Genomic DNA, 23,694 nt, shown 5'->3' on the forward strand with positions numbered 1-23,694 from the left:
ATCTTGGGGTCCCACTGGCATCCCCAGCATAGGCAATGCGTGGGTTTAAACAATACCAGGAGGGTTGGAGCCGGCCTGGATATTTCAAGTACCTGTTCATATTGCCTTGTCCAAGCTCATTGTCCTTCATAATTGCCATCATATGTTTCTATGTGCAATGTGACTGAAAGATAGCTTTATATCCATTCTGCTCTTTGCTTACGCTGCATCACAGTATACACAGCAGAAGTCCCTCACAGCTGCACAAAAGTGGGAAGCAAAGTGTTCAAAAACAAGCATAATCAGTAGCTTGGACTTATTTTCATGAGCAATTATATTTCAGTTGTGTATTTTGTGAGGGAAAGTAGTTAAAATCATCTCTCTACTTCCACTTATATTAACTATAGTATTTTCCCTGTTGCAATTGTGTCTCTTCATTTAGTATTGTTTGGTTAAAGCAAAAGTGTATCATAACAGATTTTAAAGTAATATTCCTTAAGTTCTTTTTTTTTTTTTCCCTCAGTAGCAATAATATTACCTTAACATGGCAGAAAATAATGCATTATATAATTCTTAAAAAGCTGATAATGGAATTCAAGCTACATACATAAATTACTGAGATTGTTTTTTCCCTTTAATGACAACACTACTTTTTTTCATGTGTTTGTTAATTTTAACATTTTCTAATCTCAAAATTGCCATGAGGAAACTCACAACTCTTATACTCAAGGGAAGTTGACGTTACTTCACCAGGGACTTTTCTATTTGGAAGTTTAAAAGAAACAGTTCTGAATGTATAGCAGGATGAAGTTATGAAATGAAAGACACTGTTTCAAACTTCACAGAACCACTATAAATCAATGGTTTTCATTCTCTAAGTCACATGATCACCACATTCCCTACTTCCTCAACGAATTAAGAATATCCGTCAAACAACAAATCTTTCCATTGATAGGGAATATTGTATCCAGGCTCAGTAAATACATATCCAGATACAAAAATGCAGTAATATCAAGAAGATCCTGAACACAAATAGAAATTAAAGTATCCTACATTTTTTTCATCAATTTAGCCATCATCATCCAGACAACACAAAAATACTGCCTGTAATCAAAGGACTTGAACTTTGCATGACTTGGAAAAGAGTAGTTCATTCAGCAGGCAGACTTGGGACTTTGGTAGCCATTGAAATATCTATAATGCCTACTACCTTGTGCATGGCCAATTATTGCTGCAGTGCTCTGTTAGACAGAAAATTTTTATGGTTAAACAATTCTGGAGGACTAGAAAAGCATGTCTCTGCAGATCTCCATATGCCTCTCTTGGTTAGCTCCTTCTAGATTTCGACAGAACTGTGTTTTCTTTCTGCATCAAACCATCAAAGGAGGCTAAACACAGTATGTGAGTCCATTAGAAACCTCAAACCATGATCCAACCTGCTAAATATTTATTGAATTTGGAAAAAGTGAGACAAATTTAGACTGAACTTAGGTTGATTTATTGTGTTTGGCAAAACATTATTGTTTTGTATGATTACGACTCTCAAACCAGACAAAGCTAAGTGGTTTAAATTGAATGAAACTAAAGCTTAAATCAAAGTTGGAGAGACATTATTGAAACAAAAGCTGCTGGATTTTTCTTTTTTAATTTTTTGTTCTTTTTTCTTTTTCTTCACAGGAATAAAAGTTGTTTTGGTTTGGTTCTTTTTTCATCTTGAGCCAAACTCTATAAAATATTTTACCTGTGCCTTTTGTCTGCCTGCACATGTGAAAACGGAAAATCATGCTGATTTTTAATAAGAAAGTTTTTCCTGATCATCATTTACCTATCTTCACCAGAATGTAAGAAGTTCTACAATGTGAAGGTTGATTTCATCACAGAAAACAGATTCTTCCAGAACGGAGAACTGTTTTTGCCTAAAATAGGCAATCTTTCAGACAAAAAGACAGACTGAAACTCTTATTTTTTTATTGAAGTGGTTAAACCAAATTACCATTCCAAATGTTAAATTACAGGGAATAGGCACGTGAAAGTAACAATAAAATAGCAACAAAAAAAATTAAAAATAGTTTAATTCTGTTATTCTGGAATTCATGCGTATTGCAAAATTTATAGCACTTCCTTTTTCCATCATCGCCATTGTTATTATTTGGAATCATCAAGCGGAATATTGTTTTGCAGACAGAGATTTTGTAGAACGTAAGTTGCAAGCAGTTTTATTTAATTTCATTAATACTTTTGCATAGCCTTAATCATAGCCTTGTCTCCTAGCAAAAGAAATTATTTGAAATTTAAATATATGCATATCTTGAAGCTAATGCAGATACATAGCCAACTACTCACAAAAATAGACATGAAACAGCAAAATATGAAGAACTTGGGCAGGTAGCACTACATTTTTTTTCCTCATAAGTTTGCACAAAATAATTTCCTTTCAGGTTTGAATCATAAAACTCACCAAAACAAACGTAATTTTGCTTTGAATTGCAGATGTTTTCCTCGACAGAAGACTTCATTTAATTTAATTTAATTTAACTTAATTTAATTTACAATGCAGTTGATGCTGGAATAAATATAGTTATACTTCAATTTGTCTTAAGAGACAATTAAAATATATTTAATATTTTTGTCACTGGAGGCTGAAAAAGAATATTTTGGTATCACCATGGCCAAGCAAAGCAGCATAAGATGTAGTTATGAGCTCATTTTCATGACTGGATGTAGAATCAGGGCCTTTTGGGTGTCATTCAAATAATTGATTTTGTTTGGGTTTAAAATCAATAGGGTTTTATATAGATAATAAGACTATGTAAAATGCAATGCATTAGGCTTAGGAAAGAGATGGTGCAAAAAATGTACCTCAGAGCTTCATCCTGGCCTTGTTTCTCCCTCTAATCCCATTATCAGAGCACGCCTGTGGTGGAGTTAGATGCTCATGTACAAGCTGGCTATGTTGCCTAAACCTTCCTGCGTTCCCCAGCAAGGCTGATAGGGACACTGGCAAGTCACATTGCTCGGGCATGGGCCATAGCAGCTGCTTGGGGCCAACAAATCCAAGACATGGCATGGCAGCACGGCCACGTGAAGAAGGCCAGTGTAAAGAAAAACCCTGGAAGGTTTCAGTACAACAGATGCAACGACTGCATCTGTTCTGCAGGCAGCTGCTGGCCAAGACCCAGGCCAGGCAGGGTCTCCCCCTCACCTCCTCGGTGCCCTGGGTGATGTCCTGCTGCTTCACAGCCTTTCGCAAGGTCCTCGCAAATTAAGCGTTTGCAGAATAACAGCAGAAAGGTAAAGCAAGGCGATTTTATACTCCACCACAAGTATATCTAAAATAATACCCACTCCCACTGTGGCAGGAGAGGAAGGCTAGCTGTAATTAAGTTGCTGAAGTATAGCACTTTCATTCATTAAAAACAATTCTTTGATTTAGCGCTTAACACAAAACACCCACAGACCACAGGAAATCTCTGGGCTAATTCTCCTGCCCTTTCACCTCTCACACATTCGAGCTTTCTGCTTTCTTCCTCCTGTCCATCTGCTTTAATCATTAGCAACAGCCTTGTGCAACACCTCTAACAAGTAAAGTCAGCTGTCATCAGAGCATATTTAAACTCTGACTGTTAGTTTCCACTAAATCAGCTCTATGCCCACAGGCCTCATTAAGCACAGAGAAGGGCAGTAGTTGCAGGTCCCAAAAAGCTCCAGGGGCAACCAGCCTTTCCCAGGCAAACTTGTGGTCCATGCAGTCTGCAGACCAGGTTTATCCTTTCCTGAGTTTTCCAAAAGCTTTGAAGTGGAAACACAATCGCTGCAGAAAACAGTCACTGCATGACCAGCATGCCGGGGCTTGGCCTGAGGATGGCAGATTTGCACTAGAGACATTTGACTGCCAAAATATACCATCGTTGGGAGGGAAAAACAAGTGCAGCCCTTGACAGTGGTCAAATAGGGTAAGTACAGACAGGACTGCAACACAAGACCTGGAGAGGGTTTGATTTTGCTTGGGAAATGAGCACCCCTTTCTTAACATGTTTGCTCTTCCCAGCACGATGACTGTAGGAATAGAATGAAGGCAATGACAGGGGAAGCTTTTGGTATTCAACCAGAAAAGACTCATGGGCTCAGAAGTCTGGAAAAGTCACAATGCTAGTCCTTGAAAACAGCACTGGCTGACATTATGTGCTCACAATAGAGCACATGATGTGAAGATGCAGTCCTGCATTGTGAAAACATTTACACACTTGGATGAGCTCTGCTGGAGAACAACAGACAAAATTCAGAGATGCCATGGAAACTACTGGGTTAACCCAAAAAAAAATATCAGGCAATCAGGCAAGGCACCAGGTAATCGGGCAAGCTGAAGGGACACTAAGGCACTTTAGTTTCCATTGTCTTAAAAGAACCTTTGAACTATTTTGCCTGTAGTCCTAATTGTATCTGCTTTGCACGTTTCCTAGAGTGTTACGTCAACAATCTGGTAGGCTTAGAGAAAATATGTCAATGGAAAAAAAACAAGTAAAAATCTAGAGTCGTTGGTCCTTGATATTAATTTTAAGTGTATATGTAAGTACACATCTTTGGACCAGGTCTTCAAATGTTGGGAATCTATGTACTAAAATTAGAAAAAATGACAAGACAGACAACCCAGACAACCACACATATAGTCATCAGAATAGTTTGGACTGTAAGAAATGTTTAAAGGGGACCTAGCACAACTCCCCTGCAATAGTAGGGACATCATCAGCTAGACCACATTGCTCCAAGCCCTGTCCAATCCGATCTTGAATATTTATAGGAATGGGGCATCCAGTGTTTTACCATCCTCATGGTAAAAAAAAAAAAAAAAACCAAAAAAAAAAAAAAATAAAAACACCCACAAAAAACCCCACAACTTCTTCCTTATATATAGTCTAAATCTACCCTTTTGTTTGAAACCTTACTTCTTGCCCTATCACTAAACACACTACCAAAATTCTATTTTCACAGCTCTTTTATAAGCACCTTTTAAGTGTTGAAATGCCACAGTAATGTCTTCCCAGAATGTTCTCTTCTCCAGGCTGAACAACCCCAGGCCTTCCAGTCTTTCCTCATTTGAAGGGTGCTCCAGACCTCTGTTCATTGCCCTGGCCCTCCTCTGGACCTTCCCCAGCAGATCTATGACTTTACTAGGTTGAGGACCCCAGAACCAGATGCAGCACTCCACAGTCTCTTCCCTTGGCCTGTTGACCACTCTCCCTGTCATGCAGCCCAGGATACATTTGGCTTTCTGGGCTGCGAGCACCTGTTTATTTTCATTTGTTTCATCTACCTGTGCCCCCAAGTACTTCTTGGCAGGACTGATCTCAATCACTTCATCCTCCAGCCTGCATTGATACCAGGAGTTGCTCTGACAAAGGTGCAGTACCTTGAGCTTGGCCTTGTGATCCTCAAGAGGTTCACATGAGCCCACTTCTCAAGCTTGTGCAGGTCCCTCTAAATGGCATCCCATGCCACAGGCATGTCAGCTGCATCACTGACTCAACACCTGCCATTTAAGAGAATACATAGGTTGTGTGTCTTCAGTCCAGAAAAACAACAGCAGAAAAGTGGCATTACAGAGCAACAGACAGCACTATAAGTAGCATGGCAAAGAGAAAAAAGAAATTATTATTTACTGCTTAGATGTAGCCACATTGTCCTTGAACCTGCTCTTTTGCCCTGTGCCACCTGTGAAATTTTCACATGGTTAAAATGCCTGCAGAGAAGTAGTTTTTAACACTGCATGTGGTTAAGCTACAGAGTCCAAAAAGAAACAAACAGATTTATGGGAAGTAGATCTATTTCAGATTATTGACCATAGTGGATGACAGCATAGGGCACCACTAAGGCACTGATAACTAAAGGATGGTGGATGGGAAGGTGAGTGAAGCTCTACACACCTTGTGTTAGTATTCTGTCCCTTCATGCCTGTTGCCAACCACTGTTAGAAACAAGATACTGTGTCTGAGTGATCTTCAGCTTTTTTCTGTGCCAAGACCATGTTCATGTTCTCCTGAGAACTTAAAAACTCATAGGACACCTTGCCAGGTATTGAATTCAAACACTAAACTTATAGACTGAAACAGTACAAAGCAAACAAATTAATAAGCAGTGAAAACTTACGTTCCCATCACAGGATTGCCAAATTATCACCTGATATCTTGAATAGTGCTTTTAATCTCCAGCATATTTTACTTATTAGCTGGTGGAAGGGTGGCAAGTCTACGGAGGAAATTACCCTGAGCTTCAAAAAATAAGGTATGCTTCCCTTAGGGCAGCAACAGATTCAGGTTACCCTGACTATGCACTCTATAAATGGGTATATTGAATGAAATAAATTTGAATGTTTCAATAAAATTGAATCACTAGCATTCATATAAGCATAATTAAAGTTATATCAGCACCTTTGTTCTGAAATTGCATCTTAGCAGGTCAGTTTCAAAGGTACATTTTGGACAGAAGTTTTATTAAGTAAAAATAATCTGTGCTGAGGATGGTCCTAGAGGTGCTCCAGAAGGTGTAGCTACACTCAGAGCTCCTGACTGCAGGCACCAGGCCCCTTCCCTCCACCTCTCTCTGGAAAAGCCTGGAGCTCTTGGTGGTTAGAGACTGAGGGAAAGCCTTGGACCAGCCTCCCAGTGAAGGCAGCCTTCCATATACCTGCTGAAATTAATCTGACTGGTTTCTGCCTTCTTACACCTCTCTAAATGGCCACATTTTAAAATACGCACATACAAAGTGCACATAAGAACATTTCACATTTGGTTTTGCCATTTAATGGTTTTGCTTGCACTGTTATGGTTTCTTGCACCAGATGTAGGAATGTTAAGACATATGGAAAACAAAATCAGCTACGGCAAGAATGAGCTACCAGTCGTCATTGTAGGTTACTCAGAGATAGGTGAACAAGATTAAAGACAACATCAACCAATTGGCAGGAGGATTTTTTTGAGTACCAGTGTTTCTTCTTTCATTACCAGCCCCCACAGCCCATAACACTGTAATGCTGTGCCATGCTTGCTCAGTTCTTCAAAGGAAGCAATTCCAGAAGAAATCCTATGGTGACAGTCTGTAACTATACAATCTATTGTGAAAGTTTCAAGATGATAGCAATTAAAAGAAATTTAGGGCTATTCACAGCCCAGTGGCTGAGGTGGACACATGCGGAGCAATGCCTCCTGCTGAGACAGCTGGCCAGAGCTTTTCTGCAGCACCCCTCTGTTCCTCCTCCCCGTGCTCAGTGTGTCAGCCAAACCAAGCAGTGCTGCTGAGAAGCTTGGAGGTGACAGGTTGTGTGCAAGTGGCTGCGGCGGTGCCAAGAACAAGGTGGGTCCCTGCCCGTGGGCTTAGCCAGCCTCTCAGCTGGGTTTTGGATCCCCAGCCTCTGGCTTCCTCTCAATACCTCAGCCACCTTGTTCAAACCTGGCTTAAGTATGTCTGCACTGCATCATGCTGCCAGTTGCACTCACCATCCCAAACACACCGCAGGCACTCTTGGCTCCAGAGATAACTCATTGCCTGTAGTCATGCACAGAAAACTCTGATTTTCCAAAGTGTTGACTCAAACCTGCAGGCAGGCATTAGGATCACTTACAGAAGCATACAGAATACTTTGTTTCAGCGCTCAATGGTCTGTTTGTGTGTTTACCAACTGAAGGGGGTTGTAGCACACAATTTTGCCAAAGCAAAAAGGTGTTCCAAGAAGAGCAGCAGCAGCTGTAAGCATGCTCTGGGAATTAAATAATGGCATCTTATAAAACTTCACAAATTGAGCCAATAAGTGTGCAATAAGTCAGTTTTGAAATTACGGTCTTATATCAAGTTGCTCTAATAAAAGTCAAATTTGTGCTTAGAAAAGCTTAAAGCCCATATGTAGGAAAACTTTACAACTCTAATGGGAGCCATGATAGAGCAGCATGTTAGTAAATACATGTGTAAGCAGCACAGTACAAAGAGAAAAGTAGCAACATGTTAATTATCTCCCTCCTGTATTATTTTTAGTTGTCACTGTGGATGCAACTGCAGCAAAACACATGCACATTCTGACAGCTGCTCTGTTCCACAAGGATTAAAACAGCAGGAAGACTAGCAATGTGAAAGAGAGAAAACAGACACTTTTCTTCTATAAGAATTCGTTACATGTCCTTTTAGAGATAGAAATAATCCTTTTGTGTTGTCAGTGATTGATCCAGAGGAAACTTTTTTTAAAACGAGATATATGGAAAAGAAAGCTGTCTCATGCTGGAGAACTAATCCACAGGGATGGGTTCCCTACTAACAGCCATAGGTTCTCACTTAGCTAGGATGTGTTGCAAACAGTCATGCTAGCATTGACAGAGGAGTAGTCTTTCACAACCCAAAGGCCTCTGGCAGGCTCACCTAGCAAGCTTGGAGCAAGCATGGAATCGAGGTCTCCACCAGACGAAAGGTGAGCAAAGCTGCTGCTGCCTTGCAGGTGTGAGACTTGGACACTGTGCAGAAGATCTGTCCTGCTGCTGGAGAGGTTCCAGCTATTCCATATGGAGCACCGCTGAGTAATGACAGCTCATCCACTGGCTAACTGCTTTTCCCAAATGGGCAAACTTTCCATGGCTTCAAATAGAAGTGAGTTTTGCTTGCATTCTTCCTTAGCCACAGTACAAGGCAGTACCACTCTGTGCTCTCTGGATAAGGTAACCACTACTCCATTGGTTGAGGTTTAATAATAAAACTTCATCTGGAAGGATCTAGGCAAGCCCTTTGATGCCCTCTCATCTGAGCTTTTAGAGAAAAAAAAATCTAACAAAGCACCAAGATAAAGGATACTGTAGGACTTTTTTTCCACTGAAAAAACATAACCTTAAATAGAAAAGGTGAAAAGACAAAGAACTGAGCGGTTTACAAGGTGATTTCAGATGCTAGTTAATCCAGCAAATTATGCGATAAATAGAGCCCATTACCCATGCAGCATCCCTACATCCACCAAACCTCAGCAATCTATCCCAGGATAGAATGACTTCTCACCTAGAAGACAATGAAATACAATGTGGCATATAAACAAAGCTGTGCATAACTAAACTGGAGATGTTGCATTAAAAGGGTTACAGAGTACCTAATCCAAAAAGGACATTCAAGAGTACAAGTCTTAATGAGCCCAGAGTTAATAACCTAAGTTCCACACTAGAATGAGCCTTTAAGATACAGCTTCATCGTTTCTTAGCTTATATGACTCCTACTCAGTCCACTGGATGTTGTGATTTTGGTTCATAAGCATTTGACCCATGCACCACACCGCGTAAATACAATTCCTAATATTTTTATATAGATAACCTCTAGAATCTAGGCATTACAATGCCTAATTCTTTTAAGGAACTACACTTGGACTTAATGTAGGGGCCCTGGTCACTAGTTTATTTACATATTTTTGTTTAATTATTTTGAGTTAATAGACAAGGCCATTTCAAAGATTTCCTTTGCCTTTGAGGTTAAAAAAAAAAAAAAAAAAGATAGCTTATGTAACTTTTCCTTATCACTGGTTTTCTAAGACCTGCTGTTCTGCTTTTAGAAATTGACAAATTATATCCTCTTCCTGTGATATGGTGACTAAACCGTATTAACAAGTGTTTCAGATAATAATGTGTAAACAACAGATCAGGTCCTCCCACTCTGCAAATACAACAGGACCCCAACATTTCCTGGGCCACAGTGAGGGTGTAAGCAAAGTATCTCCTCAAATATGCTGAAGGTCTGGACTTAGAGGCCAGAAAAAATCACTTCGCCTGTTATATTCCACATAACTTTGGTCATCACAAGAGTATGCAAGTACGGAAGCCTCTTTCCTTAGCACAGTATCTGTCATATATGGCCCATTGTCTGGACAAGAGTTGTGGATGTGACAGTGATTTATTTGGTTGTTGGGCTCTTCCTTCGCTTTGCTTTTGGGAACAACAGAAAGCTTGGATGTGTTGGAAAGACACACACTCTCATCTTCAGTCAGGTGCAGATGATCCTCTGCTCTTGAAGTGAGTTATTCCACTGCCATGGAAGGCCCCTGCCTCAGCAAGTCTTCAAGGTGAAGACCAACAGCCATCCATGATCTTTCCTCCCCAGCCTCTTGGCAAGTCCTCTGGAGAAGCTGAGATCAGGTCCTGCCTGTTTTTTGAAGGCAAGAATCAGCACCTTGAACCTGATTCATAATTCAGGGAGAAAACTGTTTTCCTACACATCCTTAAGATGGAAGAGCTCTCTACAGCTCCTTGGGAGGCCTAATTTCACATAAATCCCTATGTTTTGTGTTCCCTGTGGTGGGCTGTAGGCCTTCGGGCACCCAAGGCAATACAAAAACACTTAAAAATTGGTTTTGGAGGCAAATGGGGCTTACTGACCCTAGGCCTGTAGGTTCCCACTCCTCAAGGTGTGGTGTTTTTAGATGCTTTAGTGTACAGCATGACCAAGACTGGCAGGAAGTGTCCTGATAACAGCAAAGTATAGAATGACCTGCTGCAACTAGCTTGAGCTGAAAGCACTTGACTTTCAGTGAGACTTTTCAGCTCTAGCACTCTGGATCCAAATGCTGCTCTTCCATTTTGGCTGCAATACAGTGGCAGAAAGCTGCAGCCTTCACTGGGTACAACAAGAGGAGCATCTGGGGATATTTTTGTTAGATGTAGTGAGAAGGATTAAGATAAATAAGAATCCCAAAATCCACTACCTGAAATAGCAACTCTTGACTAGACCTCTGCAGATTTTTATCTATGGCATTGCAGATTTTCCACTCATTCTCTTGATATTTTGTATGTGCATATACAATGTGAAATGGAGGAAGGTTCTGGAGCAAATAGTACAGTTCGGTTTAATACAATAATTCACACAGTTCTGTGAAGTTGTAGTAGAATTTGATTTGCATTCTGTTAGTAAAATAAATACACAGTGTTTTCAAAACTATTTTTATTTTTCCATAAAGATATTATACCATCTATTCCTGCCTTTAGAAGCTGTTCTGCCTTTGAGATGTTAAGGCTCCACAAATGTGTAACCAAGAGTTTTTTTCCTAGAATGTCACAACATGCTCTGCTCCTAAATTGGAAAATATCACTGTCTCCACATATCATGATATTCTGGGGAATATGAAGTGAGCTCTTTCATGGACTAGGACAGAGGGGCATTGGAACAGCATGTGCAGAAAGTCACAGCGCATCCACTGGGGATATGGTGAAATGCAAAAAAACTTACATTTCTACTTACAGTGCTATCTGGGAAGCAATTTCCCAATAATGCAGGAAGATATATGGATAGTCTGACCTATTTTTTTGTAGGCTCACAGCAGCTGACTATTTCCTGTACTGACCTGGATCCAATATCATAGAACCTAATAAATCAGTTAATATTTCAGGTAACTAAAATATTAAAAGATGCCTTAAAGATCTGAAATTTTTCCACACATAATACTCCAGCTTAACAAACAAAGGTAATGTGAAACATGTAAAAAGTCCCCTCCTTTATTAATTTTTCATTCTTTTTTTTTTTTCCTCGAAAGCTATCCAACTAAGCAAGGAAGCCATGACCTTAGAACACTTTTTACCAGAGCGTTCAGAGACAATGTGTGTGGCATATTAAAGTGATACATAATCCCCTGTTCTTTCTCTCAGTCTCCAAGGAATAAAGACATAATCTCTTGTTGTGGTAAGAACTATTCCCCAGAATACAGATTTCATCTATACAGTGTATCTAATGTTACTCCAGTTATTAAACATCCTGTTAGGTTCTTATCTGTTTCCAAATATAGGATTTTTTTCCGTGATTTAGCTCAAGAATTAAAATTTTCATTTGTGTCACGTAGGCTCCATGATGACCCCTCAGTTTTCCTATGTATGGTGACTCTGTGTAAGCACCCAGGAATAAATGCACTTGGATTAGAATCAACTAATTTCACTTTGTTAGCCTTTGCTGACCATGACTGCACAGGCGTCATGCTGCTTAGCCCAGGAGAATCTGTCCATTAAAGAAAAAAAAAAAAAAAAAAGAAGCCTTCCTATTGTTTTACTTAAACAAAAAGATCCCAGTTTCATAGTGCCAAGACTTTTGTAATAACCCAGTCACTCCATTTCTAGGAAGTTCAAGAAACAGTTAATTTAATATGATCTTTTAGAGAAAGCCTAGTAGCAGAAGAGCATTTGCTGAAGGCCTTTTGCTTTACTCTGGGTTTTAGTTAATTTTATACATGACAAATAGGTCATAATTCATTCAAGCCCATTTGCGAGCCAAGAATTCTAGGATTTGTATAATTCTTTTGTAAAATGGCCAATTTCATGCAGACCATGCAAACAGTCAGAATTGCAACTCTCAGGAGACAAAATTTGCCGACAGCCAAATGGAATTAAATTCAGAAACATTTCAGTCACTGTCTTTTATATTAGGTAAGCAGAAAACAAAATTTTACCAAAAAAAAATGGTTGTGACATCAAAATAATATTTTTTCATTGATCCACAGATATTAATTCAACCCCAAATCCTTAAAACTCAAGGCATTTTTCATGAAATTCTGATGGAGGGCTTCTATGCTTTCCAGGCTTTCCTGACTCTCCCAGATCTGCAGACAAACAGGCATATGAAAAGCCCTTGGTATAGCCATAGCTAACAACATAGTTAGCTTTTACGTTTCAGCTGGGGTTTTTTTCTATTTATAAATATCCTATGAACAAGCTGCAATTTGGCTGCTTATTTCTCTAACCTAAAGTAATATGATTTTTCAGGTTGCAGACTAGACATAGAATATTCACTGCAAGTATCAAGCAAAATCCATCTAAGATTTGAGCTAAGATTTCAAGTCATCACTGACAAAGCAGTAGACTAAGACCTAACTGTGTTTCCATGAAATTTAACTATATAAAATCATTACGTTTACAGATGTACCCAATGCTAGAAAGTAAGTAGTTAAGCTTTCAGCTGGATCAAGGAACTCATCGCATGAGGAACATCAAAATGTTCTTTGGCATTTTTTTACTTTGGAATAACAAATAAAAGGAGTTTTTATTGCATTCATTTGTGCTGTTGTATTTTTTTAATAAATTCAGACCTGACAGCATAAAGTTAATAAATACATCAGGTTTATGAATGCACAATTTATGAACACATTTTGCTTTAAACAAATAATTTATTTATTAGGAAATTTTTCAAAAATGCCAATTGTTTACAGTGAGATATAAAATATTTTTATGTTTCCTAATTAAAATAGGACATTTCATTTCAAAATATCCTTTATTTGTTTTATATTTAAAAAGTTTAAAAGTCCACAGATCAATAATCATTTCTAATGTTTTAGGATTTAACTATGTTATCCACCAAAACTATCTGAATGGTTTAGGTTTGGGATAACTTCAACCTCACCTTGTCACTCCATCCCTGCCACTGAAATCCAAATACATCATCTGCTCTGGAAGAGCTTAACTGAAAGACAAGACAGTCACAATCTTCAGTCTGAAATTAGCTGGAATTTCAGCCCACCTCAATGCCACTAGCAGGGTAGGTGATGCCCATGGGATGGTGGTGGTACTTTCCCATTAGAATGCAGCCCCCTCAGCATATGGCTTGAGGCAGGAACCTCTTCAGCCACACAGTATTATCCTGCTGCCACAGGTGAGTCAGAGCCTGAAGACTCCCTGGGGCAGAATTGCCACTTCACACCAACCTTGCCCTGAATCTGACCAAGTCAAGCAGCTGCAACCCTACATTACTCATTTGGCAGGCAGGTCGATCCTGCAATTTGTTGAACACATATAGCAGTCCATTAAACAAACCTTGATGCATGTGAAGAGTCCTCAAATTCAATGAGAATACTGTAGTGATTGGGAGATTTTGGTTTCAGGGATCCCATCCTTCCCAGTACTGGTCCATTCCCTGTACATGGGAATTTTGCCGTTGAATTCCACTGGTGTTGAGGGGGTACTCCAGGGTCAGGTCAATTCTGTAACAACATGGAGAAAACATGCATTTAACCACACCATCTGTGGCTTAACCCAGCACTGATGTTCTGCTACAGGAAAGTTTTCTGCATGCAAAATCTGCGTTTTCACTTTGTAATGTTGCAGTTACAGTCTTTTCAAGTGTCTGCTTGGATCCACTATAAAAGTGGTGTAAAACTGAAACTAGTTGAATAAAAGGTGTTCCGTGTTTGCATTGGTTTAAAATGCCTTTTTCTCATAACTCCTCACAAAATACAACCTCCTGGTTAATCCTGTGAATGCAGGGAACAAAAACCCACTTCACACAGTCTGCTTCATCTGGATAATGAAACATCCAAAGAAATTAGTTTGGATAAATGCTTTGATTGGGAATTGTCTGAAGGCAGGACAAGTTAATATTGTCACTGGTGAAGATAATCCAAGGAATTTGAGATAAACAGTAGGTGAAATGTCTCTCGCTTAATGGATAGCTGATATTATACCTTGGGTTTCTTTCTAAAAGTCTGCATTTACTGTCAACAACACTGGGTACAGCAGACTTGAGCCTCCTCATATCCACCAGAAAATCCTGCTCGTTCCCAACTATCACATATTCTTTGACTGGCAGCTACTTTTCAATGTCTGCTGCTACACATGAGTGCTGACCTACCTCAATTTCTGTGCATGTGGCTGTTGCTGTTCCGTGAGCACTGAGAGTCGGCTGGAGGCTCTACTGTGGAGCAGAAGAAAAGGTCACTATTGAAATAGCTTTCCAACAACAGGCCCTGTCTGCAGGGGCAGATGCATCTTCTCACACACACTCTGCATCCCTCTGTTATCAGGGGGCTCCAGGAGGAGCAGCTGGGTCTACCTACATGTAGAAAAAGAAAAAAAAGTGAAGATACACCCCTATAGATAGAAGAGATGGGTCAAGAGAAAGGGAAATGAAAATAGATCGGGAGAAGCCATGCTCATTACAAGAGTCTGGAAGTCAGTTTGGATGATTTTTTCCTCTGGTTTAAAAATGCCTATTTGAAAAGAACACACATAAGCCATTTAAGAAGAATGCATTTTAAGGAAGTGATTAAAAGAAAAGAATATAAAGGCAAAGCCAGACAGTGACTCCAGGCAAAGGAGCACATATTTATCAATGTTGCTTTATTTGCAGAAAAGAACAATGCAATATTGGTCAAGTAATTTCTCCCTGCTGAAGACAACAAAAATATTAATTGAACAACTTACTTGACAAAAAAATCTGGCTATTATTTAGTCAGCTGTAGTTACAGCCTAATTTATGTCTGTTTCCATTCTCATTGTTATGAGAGTTTCCCTCAGGAGCTAAGAGTGTGAGATAGTACAAAAATGTTTTTTATTTATGTTATATTATTGCCTACACCCAAATGCTTGATAATTGTACTAGGTTTTTTCAACATGACAAGAGGAACACTCTGAGTGAGAATTTTAATTATTTAAGAAACAAAAAACCCATATTTTCCTCAACTCCCAACTTCTTGGACAGCATCAAAGAACTGAGTAGAAAAACATCAGCAAAAAGAAGCATCTGTGACCTCAACAGTGCACTAAGTGGCTTTAATGAGATGACAAAGTACCCATAATCCAGCTGTCTACAGCAAATCTTCCAGATCATCAAGTGGAGGGTATCTTCAAGTCACAAAACTGACTGTGTCTCCCTACAGCAGGCCCTGAGATCCCCATTTCAAAGCATCCCTACAACCCTTCTCTTTTCACATATACAAAAGGCATACACATCTTTTTTTTTAAGGCACAGAAAAGTAATCACAGTGTGAAACGAAAAATACAACAAAGTCCATGAGTATTTGGGGCCACTGGGAGTATTCCCTCCCTTTATTCTTTTGCTTTTTCCTTCTGCTTTTATCCTCCTCCTGGCAGCAGCCTTTTCTTACTCTCGACTTTAAGATATGCTACCTCTCTGCCACAACCCTCCTCCCACCCCCCAAAATCACCACACATGCCTGTACAACCCTGTACATCCCTGTACATTCCCACACATCCCGTGGCATCCAGCAAGTACTCGGCAGCTGGCCATGGCCTGCCTACCCAAAAGGGAGCAGCTGAAATATTCCCTCCTGGGATTCCCTTCAGCATCACCATCAGGAAACTTGCTGCTGACAAAGGCTCCGTGCTGGCCCCAGGAATCAAACAGTGGCTGAAGAGCAGGGGCTCTCCCTGTAGCCCAAACAAACACAACTTACTGTAATCCCTTGCTGCCTCCTGTGCTTATACAGTACAGACCTTCTTGGGTTACAAGACACTTTGAAGATCTCACCTTCTCCCATTACGTGTCTTTTATATAAAATGTCCGCAGATGTGAGTCTGCTAGCGTGTCAGAGGGCTGCGGTTAATAATTTATAAACCAATACTTCCTATCGGACACATTGTTTAACGCAGGGCTGCATGGCAGCACTACCTTGCTGCAGGAGCACCCTCTGCTGACTCCCACGAGGGGCCGCAGCCCGGGGGCCAGTGGTGGCCACCTTGGACACCTACTGGGGGACAGACCCAGCTGCAGGGACACTGGTCTCAGCTTCCCCAGGCTCACAGAGACTGCTAAAACCCTTGCTCTGCAGCAAATTGCATAGCTTAATATCCCAGCAAAGATCAAATGAAAAGGACTTAAGCGGGAATACACTGACCCGTTGCCTGCAGAAACTCCATGCAATGCAACTCCAACTTGTGAAGCATCACCTGCAGACAACCCAGTGTATTTCCTGTGTGCATGCTCCAGCAATCACACTGAAAAGGCTCCCCTTGAGCCAAAGGCACAAGGAAATGGTCTAGACCGACACAGCTAATAATAAGCCATTGTGTGTGATACTGTATTCCCAATTCACATCAGGTCTGAGAGGAGCACAGGAGAGGATCTGGGGCATGTCAGATAACTCTCTGTAGGTGGGACTGATGCTCTGGGCCAGCAGTAACGACTGAGGAGAGTCTCCTAAGAAGCGTGCACTGGGTGGATCTTCAATGCCCTTCATGACCGTGACAGCTCATGAGCTGCAAATGGCAGCAATAATGGTGAGAAGAGTCAAACCGCATCTTCCTGCAGGGATGTGGGGACTAGATCCCCATAAATAAACAGTGTGGTGTAGCAATGGCTACTCAATAAAGAACCATTGTATAGCTCAAGAGAGCTGGTGGCAAGTGCTCGTCCTTCCTGCTCTCACCAAATCTATCTCTGAACAGTAAGTCTATTTACTATTTCACTTTCAAAAGTTTTTTTTAAATATTCTAGAATCTTTCCAAATATTTGCTCATTGGTGAGTTAATTGCTATATATCTCACCAGGAATCCTTAAGAGATTTTAAACTGCTGATTAATTTCAGATTCCCAAAATGCATTTAAGTGGCATAAATATTATAGAAAAGCTTTCTGGGGTGCTGTGGAATTTCAGTTTTCTTTCGATTTTGCTTACATCTTACTACATTTTTTTACCACAGAAGTGATTACAAACAAAAAACATTAATGGCTCTCGAGGCATGTCCTTACTGATCTGAGGATGAGTTTGTCTATTGAAATCTGGTTTGCTTTTTCAGACTAGTGTAATTAAAGATATTTCACTCCCTTAAAACCTTGATCAAAATGTTGGAAATGTTATTATCAGCAGTCCTTTATTATTCAGACTAGAAGGGTAGGTTTTTAAACCTGCAGTAGAGGTACATCCTCATACAGTTAGAAACCAAACTGACCTCCTCTTGCCTGAAACCTTTGGCTGCTTGTCTCCAGTCTGTGGTACAGGAGCCCCTTTTTGCACTAGCAAAAACCACAAACAGTTCCTGGATACCCTTCAGAGTAGGATGGAGGCCAAGGCCTCAAGACTCTGGCGGGGCTGTCCCTCCCTCCACACTGCTGCTTGTGAGTCCCAGATTGTCCTTTCCTGCTGTCCTCATGTTGGGGATGCAGCTGGTTGATGCAGGGTGGGAGGTGTCGCCGGGCAGCCTCAGCAAGTGGCGTGACATGTGAAAGCTGCTGTGCTGATGCTCCCACTCTGTCACAGACTCCTTCACACACACGGGACCTGAGCTAAGAGCTGCTGCACAACCACGAACACCTGCAGGGACTGCTGTTACCACATGTCATTACACTCAGCTTTCTCAGATTATCATACGACGCGGGGAACGGCTTCAAAGTGAAAGGGTTTAGATTAGGTATTAGGAGGAAATTCTTTACAGTGAGGATGGTGAGGCACTGGGACTGGTTGTCCAGAGAAGTTGTGGATGCCCCAGCGCTGGAAGTGTTACAGGCCAGACTCAGCGGAGCTTTGAGTAACCTGGTCTAGTGGAAGGTGTCCCTGCCCATTGTAGGTGGGGTGGAACTAGATAATCCTTAAGTGGGGTGGAACTAGATAATCTCTTCCAACTCCAAACATTCTATGATTGTATGGCAGAATTTGTCTGGGTGGTCTGTTCTTAACAGGGCAGAGGTACAGGAAGATTTGTGGCAAATGCTGAATTCATTCCCACTCACTCATCCAGGGAGAACCAATACTTTCACAGAGGAGAGACTTGAACCACTGAAAGGACAGACAGGTAAGACAAGACCCACCACTATAAGAAATACTGTGCACGTTGCACTGCATGGAGAGGCAATTTATTGATCCCTGCTTCAGTGTATCAAGATATTTTATATTTTAAAAGGAGGTGGAAAGCTGACAGACAGCTTACTTCTGCCAAAAAGTACCTGTTAAGAGACCTTGACGTATACACTTAATTGAAAAAATATTCTGATTGATCTGGCTTTCAGATCTTAATTACAATTGTTAGTCAGTGCATCAAAACCACACATACCATCCCTCATCCACATCTATTGTGAACAGCCAATCATCAGGTAGGGACAAAGGGCCGTTTTAAATACACATTGTTTCACTAGAGCTTGTTACAAAGCAGCATTTAACAAACTTCCTGACTCATTCAGGGAGCATCCACAGAAAATGAGGCTCTCTGACAGAACAGCCCCCTTGCAACGGCAGTAAGAGGATTTGTTCTGAAGGCCTTTTATTTAAGAAAAGCAGCAAAATGTTAAGAAGTGCCAAGATTTTTCTTTTGCGTATAAATCCCCTCACTTTTTTTATTTCAGGGGTCATGCACCACTGAGGTATGTGGTAAGGAAATAGCATCTTGAACTTGCCTTATGCTGAAAAATGAAACAGATCTTCAATATTCCATGGAGAAGAGGGTGTGCATCGTTTCTTGAGAATAAGCCCTTTGTGTCTCTATTATTTTTACAATGCACTTTAATGACCTGAAAGCATGTGTGTGCCTTCTTAAATCATCACATATGAAACTATATTTTGACTGTAAAATATATTAAGAATCCTATAGAGGAAGGTATGCCATGTGTGGAGGGGTCTTTTTTTCCCTTTTCAAAAGGTAGGATGAGTTTTGTCTATATTATAAGGACAAGCTCCAAAAATGAAAAAAACTAAAGTGGGAAGGAGAAGATGGTTGGTTTGGGTTTTTTCTTTAAGAATAAATCCTAGCTCTAGACACCAGTGTTAGAAAAGTCACCCTTACCAGATGACTAATACAGACAAGGGAAAATAGCCAACTTGATTTCAAATGTGAGAGTGATTTTTAAAATGAATGATAGAAACTACTTCAGATTCATTATTTTAAGCAGGGAAACTCATGTGTTTAGCTTATGGGTCTGGTTTGAATAAAAGTTTGTCTTTCTTGAATAGAAATCATATGTGATTCAGGCAGTGGCCTGGACCATTTGCTAATACTAATTGTTGAGGGTTGAAAGTAGGGTAGAAGATTGTTAAAGTCTTCCCTGGCAGTAACTTGATCTGTGGAAATGTTCTTTACAGGAACTGTGATGAGGTTTACAGCTGGCTAAAGCTTGTGATAGGATGGCCACATGACTTCACATCTCCCTTTTAATAATGGAATAAAAGCTCATATGACACAAGTTTGGTAGGTAAAGGATGGCAGGGATTGCATGAACTGAAACAGAAATATATACTTTTATAAATATTTCACATCCTGAAAGATACTTGATGATGTGGCTATTTTGAAATAATATTATCACAATATTTTGAAGTAAAACTGGCAACTTTGAAAACCACCAACTGAGGCCAGATGGGCTGCTGAAGTTCTCACATGAAACACTGGTGGAGAAAAAAAAAAAAAAAAAGTGAGATTTTAATCACATCACTTTGCCTTTGCCCAGTCTCAACAGAAATCTGGTCAGTTGGTAAACACTTCATTTGCTGATAAGGAAGAGCTCTAACCTTAGTTAAAAAGACAAAATAGAATTATTTCACCTAATTTACATATTAGCACCACTGCCCTGGTAAATTCCAGAGTGAAACCTTATCTTCTGTTGCTGAAATACCTGTTGCACTATGTTCAACCTTCAGCCATAGCCCATAGTGCAGCGTTGCTATTCACATTCACATCCAAGTTTGCTGGAGCTTACTGCTGTGTGAAACACCTAGGGCATGATTCAGCTGCCCAAAAATAGGCTTTGGTGCCCTTCAAATGCCCTTCTGTGTCTGAGACATCCCCAGTGGGCTGGCAGACAGGGTCCACAACCCACTGCTCTTCATGTCCCTGCCTCCCCTTCAGAGCAGCCTGCAGCTGCCTCGGGGAGGCACACACAGAGCAGCATTAAAAGCACAGCCAAACATCAAAGGTTGAAGCACTGAATCAAATCGTCTACATCTGTGGTGTAAACCTGCTAAGCTCCTTTGGAATCATGCATTGCAGGGATCCATAACAGAACTGTGGCTGCAGGGCAGAAAGGAGTTGTGGGTTTGATGCCCAGGTGGAATGCCACAGCTCCTCACCCATGGGGAGCAAGAGAAATTTGGCCCCAGCCAAAGGGATGACTGGATTTTGGTTAGTGTTTATAACAAAAACACATAATCTGTGAGCTTGTCCAGAAGAATTTCAGCATGCAGTTCCAGTCAGAGAATCACACACTTATTTTCATTGCACATGCAATCCGTATCCCCTGTGTTTCCTGAAGCTTTGTCATGCTCGGGTAGACAGAAACTATTCTTTTCACTAATATTTGTATTGTTTCACATCTGGTTCGTAATAATTCTCATGCTATTGTCAGTGGAATTGCTCTGCCATTTCCTTTCATGATGTGCTTGATGGCTGCTCTGGAAAACAGTTTATTTACAGGTTCAAGAAGATGCCATTGGGTGTATTTTCCATTTGGCAAACTACAAAAGTAACATTTACAGTTATAAACACCTACACAGAATAACACATATGTTGTATAACTTTCTTCACAGAGAGGTATACAGCATAAATGTCATGTAAACAGCTTCCACAAATCAAAATGAACACAGAAAAAATCCATGATTCTTGGGGAAATAAAAAACACAGAACTGCAATTTTTCAAAACTTTTCACTTCCATTCCTTGCCAATCCAAGTGATGGTTGCTTCAGATTTTCTCCACTGACTCCCTTTTGAAAGTAGTGAATACTCTGTACACATTTTTTATTCTATTGAAGAACCCCAAACTTTCGAAAATACCTATTTTTAATTTTTTTAATTAGTGATTTTATTTTTTATCCATTGGCAGAATAGTGTGCTATTCTGTGGAGGAAGCTGAGCTCATTGGTTGAGTCATGTCCACAGCTAAGGCTGGCACTAAGTTCTTTCATATTTTGCTGGTTCTCACCTGAACACCCTCTGGTATTTTTGGACAGAACAGTGTCCTTGCCCTAAACATAGCTAATCAGTTTTCAGATCTATTGTTCAGCTGAAAAGCAGATATGAATGGAATGGGCTATGTAATGGTCATTCGTGAATAAAGACTGCAGCACCCCGGACTGTGGGGTTTCCAGAAGATTGTAACAAATTCACAGTTGCCCACAGTAAAAACACCTGAGAGAAAATTCAGCTCTTACACTTGTAAACCTTACATGTGATGGAATCAACCTCTTGTCTGCATATGTCTCAAAAGGGATGGAGATGGGTGTGGGATATACCTTTCCTGCTCTGATTCAAAGATCAACATCTCACTTATTTTCCTGACCTTCACATTCCCATAGAAACATATATTTTTCTTTCTGCTCATTGTATGTCCTTCAGTCCTCTTCCATTGACATCCCCAAGGGAAACAGTCACAAAAAGTCAAAAACCCCCTCATATCTCTGCCTGTGGAGGGTGAGGTCCTACCCTGTAGAACTCTCCTGCCTCTTCTAGGACTTCTACACCCTTCTAGGAGGTGCAAAGCTACTCCAGTGGTGTGGAGAAACAGATCAAAGGACTAGCGATTTATAGCTGTTCAGCCACGAACAAGGTTGCAGCATGGACCTCTGGGCAGGGTCCTGGAAAGAACAGATTTAACTTAACTGGTCTCCAGAACTGCCAAGATTATAGAGAAGACCACTGAGACTACGGAAAAAGAACAAGCCACCTGAGCCCAGCACTTCCTAAGTCAGGCCTCTGAGAGTTTCTGCACGTGTCAACCTTTTGCAGGCAGTTGGGTACAAATGCTGAGCAAGGAATGTAGGCCTTTGCCAAGAATATGCTTTAGAGAACAGCATGGACAAAGGCTAAGAAAAGTTTTCACAAACAGCACAGAAAACAGGAATTAGTGAAATTCCTTCCCCAGCTGTAATTCACATGTGTTTTAAGCACTATTAACACAGACAAAAACAAATTTTCAGATAGTTTCTGTAATAGCAAAAGAGCTTGCTCTTGTAACAGGTTATGACTCAATGTTTCATTTTCTTTCATGCGCTATAACTTCCATATAGCCATCTTTTAGCTGGCTCTGTCAGCAAGTCCTGACTCCCTTTTAAGCCTCAGCCCCTGGCACTCATAACTAAAGCAGTGAGACCAAGTCCTTAAACTTATTCACTGAATGTGTTGGCTTTGAGAGTTTTCTCCAGAATTATGTCAACCCTCCACTTATCACCTATCTTTCTACCTCCTGCAAGTGCCCCTATTCACCACACTTTGTATACAGCCTGGGACTTTTGGAGATCATCATGTAACATATTAAAGCCATTTTAATCTGCTGCTTCACACATAACACCCCAATCACAGCTCATGATTCCAACCATCAGGCTTCATAATCTTTGCAGCACATTAGCCAAAAAAAGAAAAGAAGGAGAGAGAGAGAAAATCCATTTTCATTCTATCTTATCCACAACATGTGCAAATATTACCTCATCCATTCTTGAGCTGGCTCCAGAGATTAACTCAAAGTTGACATGATAGATGTCTAGTTTAAAAAATAGTCTGTTTCCTGGCAGTTGATTTTGTTGTCAGCTTTGTTTTAAACTTCAACTTTGGGTGTGACATTGCTACCAGAATTTCATATTTTTAAATACCATTTCACTTTCCAAGGCTGAAGCCAAGGATGATGTCATGTGTGCTAGTAGCTTAGCACATATCTGCAGTGGGAGCTTAAAGATTAAGAAGAAATTTTTTCTTCCAAAAACAAGAGCAGGACACATAAGAAAAAGATTTTTGTAGGAAAGCAACATGACACTATCTAACCTTCTGATTAGGTAAAGCGTTACATGAGTCTTTTAATTGAGGGAACATCACTTAAGCAGTTTACTAGGCAGGAAGTGGCTGCTGATGCCTATGGAAAGCAGGCTGCATGAGGTTTGACACAGCATCCTTTGAAGTGAATGGAAAGAGTTTTACTGAGCTCAGTGGAGGTACTCTGCATTTGTACTAAGACAATTCTGAGTACAATTTGACCCATGGGGATGAAGGGCACTGGCCAAATGAAAAAATAGCATGAATCCTTTGTTTA

The sequence above is a fragment of the Chamaea fasciata genome, unplaced genomic scaffold (genome assembly GCF_029207755.1).
Source record: "Chamaea fasciata isolate MVZ Bird 193981 ecotype frontalis unplaced genomic scaffold, bChaFas1.0.hap1 SCAF_3, whole genome shotgun sequence".
Classification (NCBI taxonomy): Eukaryota; Metazoa; Chordata; class Aves; order Passeriformes; family Sylviidae; genus Chamaea; species Chamaea fasciata.